The 12,937-nt window shown below is 36.9% G+C and overlaps 1 long non-coding RNA gene across 1 annotated transcript in view; it reads right to left on the reverse strand.

Moving 5' to 3' along the window:
* Positions 1–732: 732 nt before the first annotated feature.
* LOC144785579 (uncharacterized) overlaps positions 733–12,937 on the reverse strand; it is a 465,667-nt gene continuing 453,462 nt past the window's right edge. The window contains exon 3 of the long non-coding RNA XR_013601972.1: positions 733–913. This is a non-coding gene — a long non-coding RNA (uncharacterized LOC144785579). The remainder of the gene's footprint in view (positions 914–12,937) is intronic.

The raw sequence follows: 12,937 nt of genomic DNA on the forward strand, positions 1-12,937 counted from the left end.
CATAAAAGTGGGGGATTGCAAAGTGTGTAAGTCGTGTATCATCTTCCACAGTTCACTGTGCTATTATCCTCGTAATGCGCTCAAACATACACATGATAGACCTGCTAAACATACATGTGAGGGATTTAGAGCTGATGTCACTTCTTGTGATGCCACTTCCTGTAAAGTCGTGGCTTGTGATGCTACTTTCCATGATGTCAATTCCTGTGATGCCATGTGTGATCTCATGTGCGCTGTGATGTCAAGCGCCGTGATTTTGCGTGCGGTAATGTTGCGTGCTCGGATGTCGCGTGCCGCGTGTCACTTGCATGCTGCCTAACTAGGTTAGTCCCCCCACTTCTTTTTTTAGGATTTGTGCCCTGCCTGTGACGGAATTCCAACCCTTTAAGGTTTGTGCTAATGGTAGCAATGCGGAGAGGTCTGTTAACCTGCATTTTGCCGCTAAAACATTATCGTACTCGACTGTGTATTCCCGTGAGGAGGAAGCACAAATAGAGCGTGAAACTCACAGAGGAAACCCTGTGAGGCCAGGCACCCAGAGAAGAGCCGGAGCAGCACACGAGCGTGTGTCTGCACTCTGCACACACAATCACAATCCCGCGCTCACACAACATTTACAGTCTTGTAGTCCAGGGGACGAAACACTGATTACCAAAAAAGCCAGTACAAAACGCACACCCCCCGTTTAAAGACGTTGAAGAAAGCAATCATTTGACCGAGACATACCTTTGATTTTGCAATCTTTGATTGGCTGCCTGCGATGAAATCAATGGTCTGCTCCTCAGAAGGTCACCTCAAGTGGGGTGTGCCTGTGGTGTGTGTTGTATAAACACTGGAAAAGTAGGCGCTCATGTGACTTCTGTCAAATACGCACGTTTTTAGCTCTCCATTTTTTCATGCTTTCCTAGAATTCCTGGGTGCACACAAACAACAAACAAAATGACACATCTCTGTTAAACAAGATCAGTTCACCTTAGGAGAGACATAGACATATGTGTTGAAACTCCATTAGACAGCTGTGCAATGTAAGAAAGCGCATAATCATACAGATTTTGTTTTCTAATATATATTATTTACAAAAGGAGGTGATATTGGCAATTCTGTGACCTTCGTGTCATGAGTAATATTTTTTCATAATATCTTTGATCATGCTTATGACGTTTAATTCTTCTTAGTAATTCTTCCGTGCCAAAATACTTGCTGAAATACCCCTTGCGGATGTACACACTATTCTTGAACCCTTTTGGCAAATTCTCATGTGATCCGATAAAGTTCCGCGTAACTACCATCCACCCATCCCCATCTCACGTAGCTGCTCATAGCTGTATTGCAAACATTGCTCAAGAAGCCAGACTCGTACGCGGTTAGCATTAATATTTGGATGTATATCAGTGATCCTATATAAAGTCAGAAAATGCATATGATTTGCTATCATGTGCATGCTTTATCACCTCACTGAACCGGCCTCTTGGCTACAGGTGCAGCCTTTAAAAACAACACATAAGGTAATCACCTTGAAATGCGAAAACACTTTTGATTTCAGTGTCACGTTTTGTGAATTAAATACATTTTCTCCTTATGTAAAAAAGTAATGGAGCATAGAAAAGACTCAAAGGGAGAATGTTTGAATTTGGGAATCCTTTTAAAAACTACTGTTTTCACTGAGTAAAGGATATTTTTACAGTTAGTACATGGATACTACAGAGTTTGTTTCCTGCTTAAGAGTTTTAAGTTGTATCAAATGCAGTCGCACCTCACATTCCAACCTTGGTAAGGGATGAAAGAGAGAATTGTGGCAGTTCAGTCTGCAGTTAAAAGGTCCAAAGATACTTCTGTCCTGGGAAAAGGTATGGAAGATGCTGCCATGGTGAAGATGGCTTGTGAGTGTGTTTGTGTGGGGGGTTTGTGTGTTTGGGGGATTAACACTTTGATGCAGCATTGCAGGTTATGCTATGGCATACATTAATTGTATTTGAGAGCTGCAGTAGTGATGGGGCAGAAGGTGGCACCACAAATTCCCACCAGGCTTAATCGGCCACAAATTAAGTGGAACACATGTCACCACTGTAAAAATTGTGAGGAGACTGCTAACGTGTGCCCTGGTCTATTATGATGCATTTGCATGATAGGGGAACCAAACATTTTGATCAAAAGCAAGTAATTTTTCCTCATCTTTTTTTAATTCTACTTAAGAATTACAAGAATTATTTTTTTGCAGACAAAGTAGTTTTTCCAGTTTTTTACACTTTCTGTGCACAATGGTCGATGTCAAATGCCTCACAAAATATCCCCCAGATGAGGGGTGAAGAGTTAACTTTTAGAAGGTGTATGCATGACTCTACGCCAAAAGTGCCTCGTTTTCCATACATGTTTTCTTAGAAGGGGTTTTTAAAAGTGTTATCACACTCGAATCTAGATTCCAGATCACTGTAAAATATATTCATTTTAGAATGAGGGTATTGGGCTTTGTGAAATGTAAAAGAGTAGTTGGCAGTTCAGATAGCAAATAAGTTGAATGCTATCTCCTTTCTTGGACAGCCTCTGTTGTGTCGGGTTATCATATTATCTTCTCATTCGAAATTGAGAATTATCAAATATGAAAGTCCATTTAATGTTGGATGCTGGCAGACCACGCTACATCTTAATGAGAGACATGGCTCCAGAGGGAGCCAATACAGCTCTACTAGGATGAGTACATTGTGCACAGGGGTGTTAAAAATGGCAATTTTTTTCTTCCACACTCCTTGAAGTTTTCTTCAAAATGTTGCATAGTTTATAAACTTTGGAAAGGTTTAAAAGTTGCACGCGCAGGATAAAGATGTGCTGCAAATGGATTTGTGGAACAATATCTTAGCTAATATGAAAAAGTTTGGCTTTGTTATATGAGTCAGGGTGTACACTTTAGACCCCCTTTAAAATTGGAATTTGCTTAGGGGTCAGGATCAGAAGTTATATGATAATAATCACACCCTAAGTTTTCCCATGACATAATTAGCTAGGAAAAAACTCACAATATGTAGGCAAAATAGCCAGAAAATAAGGCAAAACATACAGATATTGGTCAAATAAATACCAGAGCTGCATGTTATGTCTCATTCTGGGGGCAGACACTTGAAATAGGAGGCATTTATTACACCTAGTAGATTCCTCACCCTATGGCAAAGGTATTACTGCCGAATTGAAAGTATGCCAGTGTGGATTTGTCCTAAAAAGGTTATTTTCGAAATGCAATCCTGTATATAGAAGCTGTCATACCTTTGTGTGATAAACTCTTGGACAAGGGTACTAATCAGAGGGAAGTTTGTAAATGTTTACACACTGAATTGTTTGTTCATTTACAAAGATAGAAGCCAAAATATGCCTTTAATTTCCCACTCATCACCCACTGATTGTGATTTTCTTTCAGCTAATATCACACTAATGTAGGGCTTGAATATACAGCAACAATTGATTTATGACTGCTAGGTCACCTTTTGTGAATAACTAAGAGAAGCAAACATAGACACTTTTGATTGTAAAATTACTTTAAGGATCAGAAATATCTAGATTACTTACTGACAATCTCATTACTCTGATTCCTTCTTCTTTGTCCCAGGCCTTTACTTATGAGGAGGCCTATCTCCTTCAAAACCACTTCCATGGTATGCTATAGAATCCTTATATATTTGTTTAATTCTCTTTTGTTGTAAGGGAGCTCATAAAAGAGACCCTTCACATCATTTTTCCTGCTTACCATACTTATTGAAGCTTCGCACAAAGATTTAGGAGGATGGTAAAAATGGTAATAAAAGACTTCAAACAAGGAAGAAGGAATGGATTGTGAGATAATCAGTAATTAATCTAGACATTACCTCTTCATCCTTCTTTCTCTCCTCTGTCCTTTACTGATAAGGACTTATCCAAGCCTTTACTTCAGCTTCACAATTGCACAAGAAAATGGAGTTCTTTACATTAAAGCAGAATGCATTTTAAATGACAAAAGCACCAAACAATCAACTTTGAGACATTTGATTGTACCATAATTAGCCCTGGATACACAAATTCAAGAAGAAGTGGGTCACAACAATCAAGAAGCAGCCCAAGTTGCTTCCAATCAAATTTCATTGATCACGACCCCTTGTGCGTCGGCACAGGAAGCAGCCAAGCCACTAGTGAAACTTCTAAGAAGACTCAGCGAAAAATCACAAAAAGAATGTTACAGCAATGAAATGAAGCTGTGCGATCCATATATATATAGACAGCTCTACAAAGATCTAATGTTTGGAATGAAAAGAAATGCGGGATACCTTAAGGGTAGGATGCCCTTTTTTATTGGCTCCTTTAGAAGGGAAGATAGTACAATAAATATAGGGTGTTTATTGTCTGCTATGGATGTGGCAGCCAGGGAGGGTGGACCTCTACATAAGTAAAGGACAGCGGCAAGGAAGAGGGAATGTCACTGTGGATAGGATCTGCTAAGACATAGTGCAGCAGACGACAGCAGGCATGTTCCCTTGTGACATTGATCCAGCGGGCTATAGAAAATATATCATAAACAACGCTACCCAACTTCATAACCTATAAACAAAATTCTATACTAAATATGGACCCATTTATGAACCTGATATATTTTGGGCCTACTGAATCAGGTGGTCAGAATAAATCTTTATACACATTATCTACAAACTATATACATATTTATACATTTGCCGAAAGAATATTGTCATTAGAATAAAACCCAACCATTTAAACGACCACCATAGGCGACGTGATCTAGCTAATAGTAACCTACACTTCTGAATAACCAAGACCAGCTTGTTTGTCAAAAGTAAGATTTTATTTACTAAATTATGGTATATAATTTGGAGGTTTTATAAATGAATTTTATTAGCAATAAAGTAAGCATGATAGTAAAGAATTAAGAGAAAATACAATTTAAGCAAATGAATCAAAATTCAAAGTGAATATTTAAAGTTTAGCATTTCTAAAACCTAAGTCCCTAAATAAGCTAAATAGATAGAAATTAAAGTAAAGTTCTTTGAGGATTCTTACGTGCTCCACGCAAAGTCCAGCAGCACTTCGCCCTCATCGGAAAGTCAGAAAGCAGCAGCCAGCCCAACCCTAAGGGCATGACTTTTTATACCTTTCTACGCTAACTAAACTAGCAAAGGAAAGTTTTCAGAAATCCTCGACGTCCCATTGGCTGAGAGTGACAAGTGACATGTCACCCAATTCTCAAAAAGTTCCATAAAATCATATTTCATAGAGACCATTGTTCCTTCCACGTGAAGCCAGAAGCTTCCTCATGTCGCAACAAATGTATTAAGTCATTCTCGCAGCGTCCATTGACTTTCATTATACTTCCGCGGATGCCAAGTTAAGGACTGACAAAATGTTCACTTTCGACCTTGGCCATGTCCGACAGAATGATGTCAGCTCATCAGTTTTTGCTTTGTGAATGCAGCTTCAATAAACGCTTTAATTCAGAATGGGCGTCTCGTGACTTTCTGCAGAATTATATGTCAGCTCTTTTTCTGCGGTTCAAATGACTAGGCCCAAAAGCAGGCAACTTATGATTTCTAATATAAAACAAACACAAGAAAAGTATTAATGTAAGAAATAATGTAGATTCTGTATCCACCCCAAGTTTCACTAATTAATTAACCCACCCGATTAATCAAATGTTACCTAGCCATTGCAAACAAATAAAGCAGCGTTTATATTTACCAGTCTCCGTTTTTTCATGAGACCCATATGCACCTAGAATAGTAGAAATGACATCACACAGACAAGGAAAAGCAAAACAAGCACATGCTTCTTTTAAGTTTGCAGCAGTTAGTAATGATAAAAACGAAAACAATAATTTATTTTATTATTTTGCACGAACAAAAAGATGCAACATTTATGCACGTTTATGAGCACATATGTTAGTCCCCCCACGTGTAAAGTTTAATCTAAGTTGTATTAGCATAACATATCACAAATCATTAATATTATTATTCATGTTATGGAAATGTGACTTTGCGAGTTTAAACAAAATTTTGTTTTCTATCTCGCTCCATCAACTCCCTCATCTGGTGATTAACAAATCACCACACCAGCACTCAAAATTTTGGTAAATTAAATTTTTAAGAAATCGATTCAAATTCATTTGTATCAGTAAACCTAAAAGTCTGTTTCTGCATAATCTTTGCAATTAACATGACGCTCTCTATGTAATTCCTGTAATTCGATCTCCCTTTCTTCTTCTTTTCTGAGTTTATAGATTCTTTTCTTTTCTTTCAACTGTTTCTTTCTTTTATGTAACAAACAACCTAATTTGGTCAAAACAAAAATGAATACTATTACAATCAAAGGTGCCAGAATCTTGCCAAGAATTGAACTTCCGATATTATGAAACCAGTTTTTAATTGCTTGAAACCTTTTTGAAAGTTTCCCTGTAAAATCTTCTTCTTCTAAAGGAATTATCTCTGAATGCATTTGTGTAATATTCTTAATATACATTTCAATATTTTTACTTTCGTCAGGTATATATGTACAGCAATGTTGAACATGTAAAATGCCACAGACTCCTCCCTCTTTTGCTAGGAGTATGTCTAAAGCAAGACGGTCTTGAATTACCATAGATCTAATTGCAATAACTTCAACATTCACTAATTGAAATCCATCAGCAGTGTCAGTTGATAATCTATCAACTATAGTGGACAATTTTCTGATTCTCCCTGCATTTAGGGTTATACCAACAAAAGGAATTACAGCTTGAAAAATATCTCCCAGAACTTCAGTAAAAGTTTCTCTTTTAGCTCTATTTACATAATTATGAATTTTAAACAATCCTTCTGAATCTCTGTCAACATGAAACACTTTAGGAAAAACAATTCCCACATAACAAGTTCCATACCAATGGTCTGGAAGGTTGTAGTAGGCTTTGTCACCACAAACAAAATAAATCCCAGGAAAGATAGGATCTTTTCCACCTTTAAATCCCCAACCTCCCATAATCTGATAAGTATCTTCACAGTTACTTGCACCTACAAAATAATTATCAAAAAGTGTGTTATCTCTTCTAATGCAAAGTTTTCCACTAACAGGTTTGTCTATGTGAATTGCAATATTTTCAAGCATTTTACCATTTAACTTCTCATCCTCTTTCTGCCAGAAAGCAGTTTTAGTCTGCTTGACTAATTCATTCCTCTTATAAATTGCTCTTCTCTCTTCAACCATATTCAAAAATTTCTTTCCTTCAGCACTTAATTTACATGTTAGATTATTCTTGTAAGCATACTCATATGTGAGTTCGTTAGTAACAAGGAAATATTCTCTCATTTGTTTTGCTTTCTTATGTTTATTTAAAGCATTATCAATCTTAACATTAGCAAAAATCTCATCATAATTTGAATAGTAATATTCTAAACGTCCAGTTTGATAAAATAAACTAGTTAATACACTACATGTTACAGCATAAGTGAGAGGAAGCATATTATATGTTACTCCCTCAGAAACAGAAGCAGGTAACTTAACACAGACATAACAGTCTTTTGCATCCATTACCTTGACATATTCACTCAAAAGCTTTGTGAATGTATTACTTGAAAAATCACCTATTGATTTATCTTGATGAATGTTAGGCTGATGATCAATAACTTTTGCAGATGCACTATGTTTAGTTTGGCTAACCAGAGCTTTGCTTGTTAAATTAACTTTGTGTAATTCTCTATTCATTTCTAAAGGGATAATCACAGCTAGAACCAACCAGAGCAGAACTAAAATGAGCAGACATACCAGAGTCATCTTACAGCATCTTTTAAAAACAGAACATTTTGAAGTGTTCTCCTTAACATAAGGCATTTTTGGTTAAATTTAGCCTCAGAAATAAAAATAAATTTTAAATTTTCTAAATTTATATTTACACCCCCCTTTTAAAATATATTTTTCTTTCTCTTAAAACCCTAAACAAGATTTCTTCGACCTTATGTCATACATAAGTTTCTTTTAACTAAAAACAGTTTATTTTTTCGACCTTGTGTCAACTAACAAGATTTCTTCAGCCTTTTGCCAATTTAATATTTCTGTACTTCAATCATTGTCACTAATTTCTTGGATTTCGTTTTCTTCTTCACTACTATCATATATGTCAATAACAGGTGGAATTACTAAGTAAGTCCACTCAGGAGACTTGTATTTTTGATTTGGTCTTATTATCCTCTTCCCTTTTCTTGATATCACTTCAATTTTTCTTCCAACTCCAACTTCTTTTCCAGGACTCTTTTGACTACTGATTTCTTCAACTTGTTCTATTGGCTTTTTGATCAATCTGACTCTCAATCTTCCACCAGGCCAGTAGTCTGCTTTTCTCACGTACTTCTTCTTTGGTTCAGAATTATTTGATTCTGACTTCCAAGTCCTTTTCTTTCTCTTTTCACTTTCACTTTCCACGTCACTTTCTTCAGTTTCGTAGTCTGAAATTTCAATTGACTCAGGAACTTCTCTATTCGGCAATTTCACTCCTTCAGGAACTTCACTTTGTCTTCCATCACTGGTACTCGGTAATTCGTTCTCTTCCTCTTCTTCAATTACCTCTAACTTCCCAGATTTTGGATATTTATTCCTTACTTCAGAGTTTGTTCTCTGCCTTTCGATACTCTCCTGGTCTGAAACTTCCTTTTGTTCAGCTTCTCTGTCTTCAATGGAGACAACCGAATCCTCAGTTATCTTTCCTTTTAACAGATTCTCTTCACCTTCAGAATCTATTTCAATGATTTCTAAGTCTTTTCTTGTTACATTTCCATTCACAGGCACAGTTTCCAGATGTCGACTTTCTTGTCGATCTTCAGAATCTGGAATTATTTCACCTTCTGTTTTGTCTTCTGCCTCAGAATCAGAATCATCTGTGGTGTCACTTTCAACATCAGAACTCTCAGGAGTTGGTACTGGAATAGTATGACTAGGATGAATCCAGCGTTTCAATCCTCTGCACTTTACAGCATTAGTAGTGATCAAGATTATCTGCCTAGGTTTTTGCCATCTAGGAGCTAGACAATTCCTCCTCCGATGTACTTTCGTTCTGACCCAATCGCCAGGTCTCAGATCATGAGTCAAAACCTTTTCATTTGATTGTGCTTCAGTTCCCACCTGATTAGACACAGAAGTTACCATATCAGATAACCTTTTACAGTAATCCAAAATTGCACTGTCATTTATGCTCAACAGTTTACCTACAGGTACAAAAGCTTGCCTCATAACTCTTCCTATTAAAATTTCATGAGGACTCAAACCTGTCTTTTTATCTGGTGTACTTCTTATTGACATCAAAACAAGTGGAAGAGCATCTGTCCACTTAATTCCTGTTTCAAGACACATTTTTCCAATTCTGTTTTTGATTGTTCCATTTATTTGTTCAACTACACCTGATGCCTCTGGTCTGTATGCACAGTGTATTTTCTGCTCAATGCTCAAAGCTTCGCAAATTAATTTCATCAGTTTGTTATCAAAATGGCTTCCTCCATCACTCTCAATAGTGACTGGAAAACCGTACCTTGGGATGATTTCTCTTAGCATTAGTTTTGCTACTGTAATTGAATCACAATGTCGTGTAGGGAAAGCCTCTACCCATCTTGAGAATAAGCAAACAATTACAAGTACATATTTCAAACAATTGTGTAAGGGCATTTCAATGAAATCCATTTGTAACCTGGTAAAGGGACCACCTTCTCGACCAATTATTCCTGTCCCCACCACTGATTTTCTGTTTGGATTCATTTGTTGGCATGACAAACACCTTTGACAAAAAGATTCAGCAATAGTTCTAAACTTGGTATTGAACCATGTTTCTCTGAAAAGTCTGACCATAGAATCTCTTCCTAGATGTGCTGGACCATGATATAATCTGGCCATATCAGCAATCAAACAATTTGGTAAAACTACTCTGCCATCTTTGTAAACCCACACTCCATCTTCTTCACGTGGTCTACAATCTGATCTTAACCACAAGTCTTTTTCATCATCTTCTGCTTCGTTTTGTAAATCTCTAATCTCATGCCATGTCTCTACAACAGTTGTTAGCATTAATGAATTTGAATCAGTTTCTTTACTCCTCTCCCGATTGTAAGAATAATTTTTCCTTGCGCAGTACTTTGCTGTTTCGTCTGCGAAGGCATTTCCCTTGGAAATATAATCAGTTCCTCTAGTGTGCGCTGCACATTTGACAATGGCAATTTCTTTTGGTAATTGTATTGCTTCAATTAATCTTCTAATGAAAACTGCATTTTTAATTGGTGATCCTGTTGATGTCATGTATCCTCTCTGTGACCAGAGTTGTCCATAATCATGCACAACTCCGTACCCATACTGACTATCAGTAATGATGGTAACTCTTATATCTTTTGATATTTCACATGCACGAATTAAAGCAATCAATTCAGCCACTTGTGCTGAACGGACTCCTTCAAGACATGATGCTTCTTCAACATCTACGACTGTACAAACTGAGTATGAAGCTTTCAAGACACCTCCTTCGGATCTTAAACATGAGCCATCTACAAAGTAGACAAAATCCGATTCAGACAAAGGTCTGTCTTTGATGTCTTTTCTTGGTTTAGTGCAGAATTCCATGACATCTAAACATTCATGTTCTGTCTCAATGTCATCAACAATTTCAGAATCAGGCAGTAATGTAGAAGGATTCAGATTCAAACATCTTGAAATCGAAACATTATCTGCTCCCAGTATGATTTTCTCATATTTTGTCAATCTGCTACTTGTTAGATGTTGAGTCTTACCTCTTGTCAATAATATTTCAACTGAATGAGGCACAAAAACTTTCACAGGAAATCCCATAATGATTCCTTCACTTTGTTCAAGGCTGATACTTGTAGCTGCAACTGCTTTTAAACAACCTGGTAATGCTTTTGCAATTGGATCAAGAACTGCAGAGAAGTATGCAATAGGTTTCTTTAAATTTCCATGTCTCTGAATTAACACAGATAATGCACATCCTTCTCTTTCACTGCAATACAGTTCAAAATCTTTCTCATAATTTGGCATGCCTAAAGCAGGAGCTTGGCATAAGCTCTTTTTCAGGTTTTCAAAAGATTCCATCTCAGCATCATTTAGAATAATTGGATCTTTTACATCTGATTTGGTCAGTCTTTGTAGTGGTTTTGCAATTACTGAAAATCCACTTATCCATTGTCGACAGTAACCTACCATTCCCAAGAACATTCTGACCTGTCTTTGTGTTCTCGGTGGTAACATTGCTTGAATCATTTTTATTCTCTCTATTGTTACTTGTCTTTTTCCCTTTGCAATTCTGTGACCAAGATATTTTACTTCTTGTTTGCAAAACTGTAGTTTTGCTGGGGACACTTTATGTCCTTCTTCTGCAAGGCGATTTAACAGAATTATTGTGTCTGTTACACAATTTTCTCTTGTCTTTGCAGCTATCAGCAAATCATCAATATACTGCACTAGCGTAGACCTACCTGGTAAATCTAGGTCTTCTAATGATCTTTTTAACAGTTCGTTAAAGATTGAAGGACTTTCTGTATAGCCCTGAGGGATTCTTGTCCATCCAAGGGTCTTACCTTGGAATCTGAAAGCAAATATTTCATAACTGTCTGGATGTAAGGGAACAGTAAAGAATGCATTGCAAAGGTCAATGACTGTATACCATTCAGCATCATGTGGAATCTGAAATAGAATTACTGCTGGATTTGGAACCACAGGACAACATGGAACGACAATTTGATTAACCTTTCTCAAATCTTGTATGATTCTAAATGTTCCATTAGACTTTTTAACTCCCATAATTGGTGAATTACAAGAGCTACTCTTCATTTCCTTTAATACACCTTGCTTGATTAATTTTTCAATTATAGGTGTAATACCTTCAATTGTTTCTGTTTTCATTTTATACTGTGGAGTGTTTGGAAATTCTATTCCTTGTTTCAATGTAATCTTTACTGGATCTACATTTTTCATCAGACCCATTTCATTTCCAGTAAAATCCCATATTTCAGATTTCACTGTTCCTTTGAGTTCTTCAGGTAGATCTTTTTCTTCAAATGTAGGAAACAATTTTGTTTCTTCTGCTTCTATCATCATCATTGTCATTCTGTATAAACCATCTTCCTCCATTGTTTGTAACTCAACTCCATCAGGAGAACAATATATTCTACAATTCATTTTACATAGGATGTCTCTGCCTAATAGATTTACTGGACTACTATTACAAACCACAAATCTGTGTTTATCTTTGTAGTTTCCAATTTCAACTGGTACTGGATCAGTTAAGTCAGTTTTAATTTGTTGATTACTTACTCCGACAACTTGGATGGTATCCCCTGAGAGAGGTAGGTTTTCAATTTCCACTGATCTAACAGTAGAACGGGTAGCACCAGTGTCCACTAGAAAAGTGATGTCTACATCATTAACTTTCCCGTTTACATAAGGACCAGACTGGTCAACCTCAAGAGTGGCTCCAACAACACACTCTTCCTCCTCTCTCGGGCACCGTCAGCAATAACCATCAGAATCGCTGTCTTGACTTTCTGTTAATAGAAATTGTTGTGAAACATTTTGCATTTGAACCCTTTGCTGCTTTTGCTGTTTTTGTGGTTTTATTACCTGTTCACTTCCCTGAAATCCCACGTTTGGATTATATTTTTGAACTCCCCCACAATTCGGAAAAGGTGGTTGTGGTAATTGGTCTTGACGATTATTCACCTGTTGTTGTTGCTGTTGCTGTAACTGTCGCTGAATATTAAATTCGTTTAACCCCTGTTGCATCTGTAGCTGTCGCTGCAGGTCAACACCATTCTGCATCTGTGGATTCAATAAGGGATTCTTTAAGTTTTTAGGAGGATGAGGACACTCGTCCCTCCAATGTCCAATTTCGCCACAATTAAAACAAGGTAATCTTTGCTTTAACTCCTCAATCTTTGGGCTAAATTTCTTTGGG

This window comes from Lissotriton helveticus, chromosome 10 (genome assembly GCF_964261635.1).
Source record: "Lissotriton helveticus chromosome 10, aLisHel1.1, whole genome shotgun sequence".
In the NCBI taxonomy this organism is placed as follows: domain Eukaryota; kingdom Metazoa; phylum Chordata; class Amphibia; order Caudata; family Salamandridae; genus Lissotriton; species Lissotriton helveticus.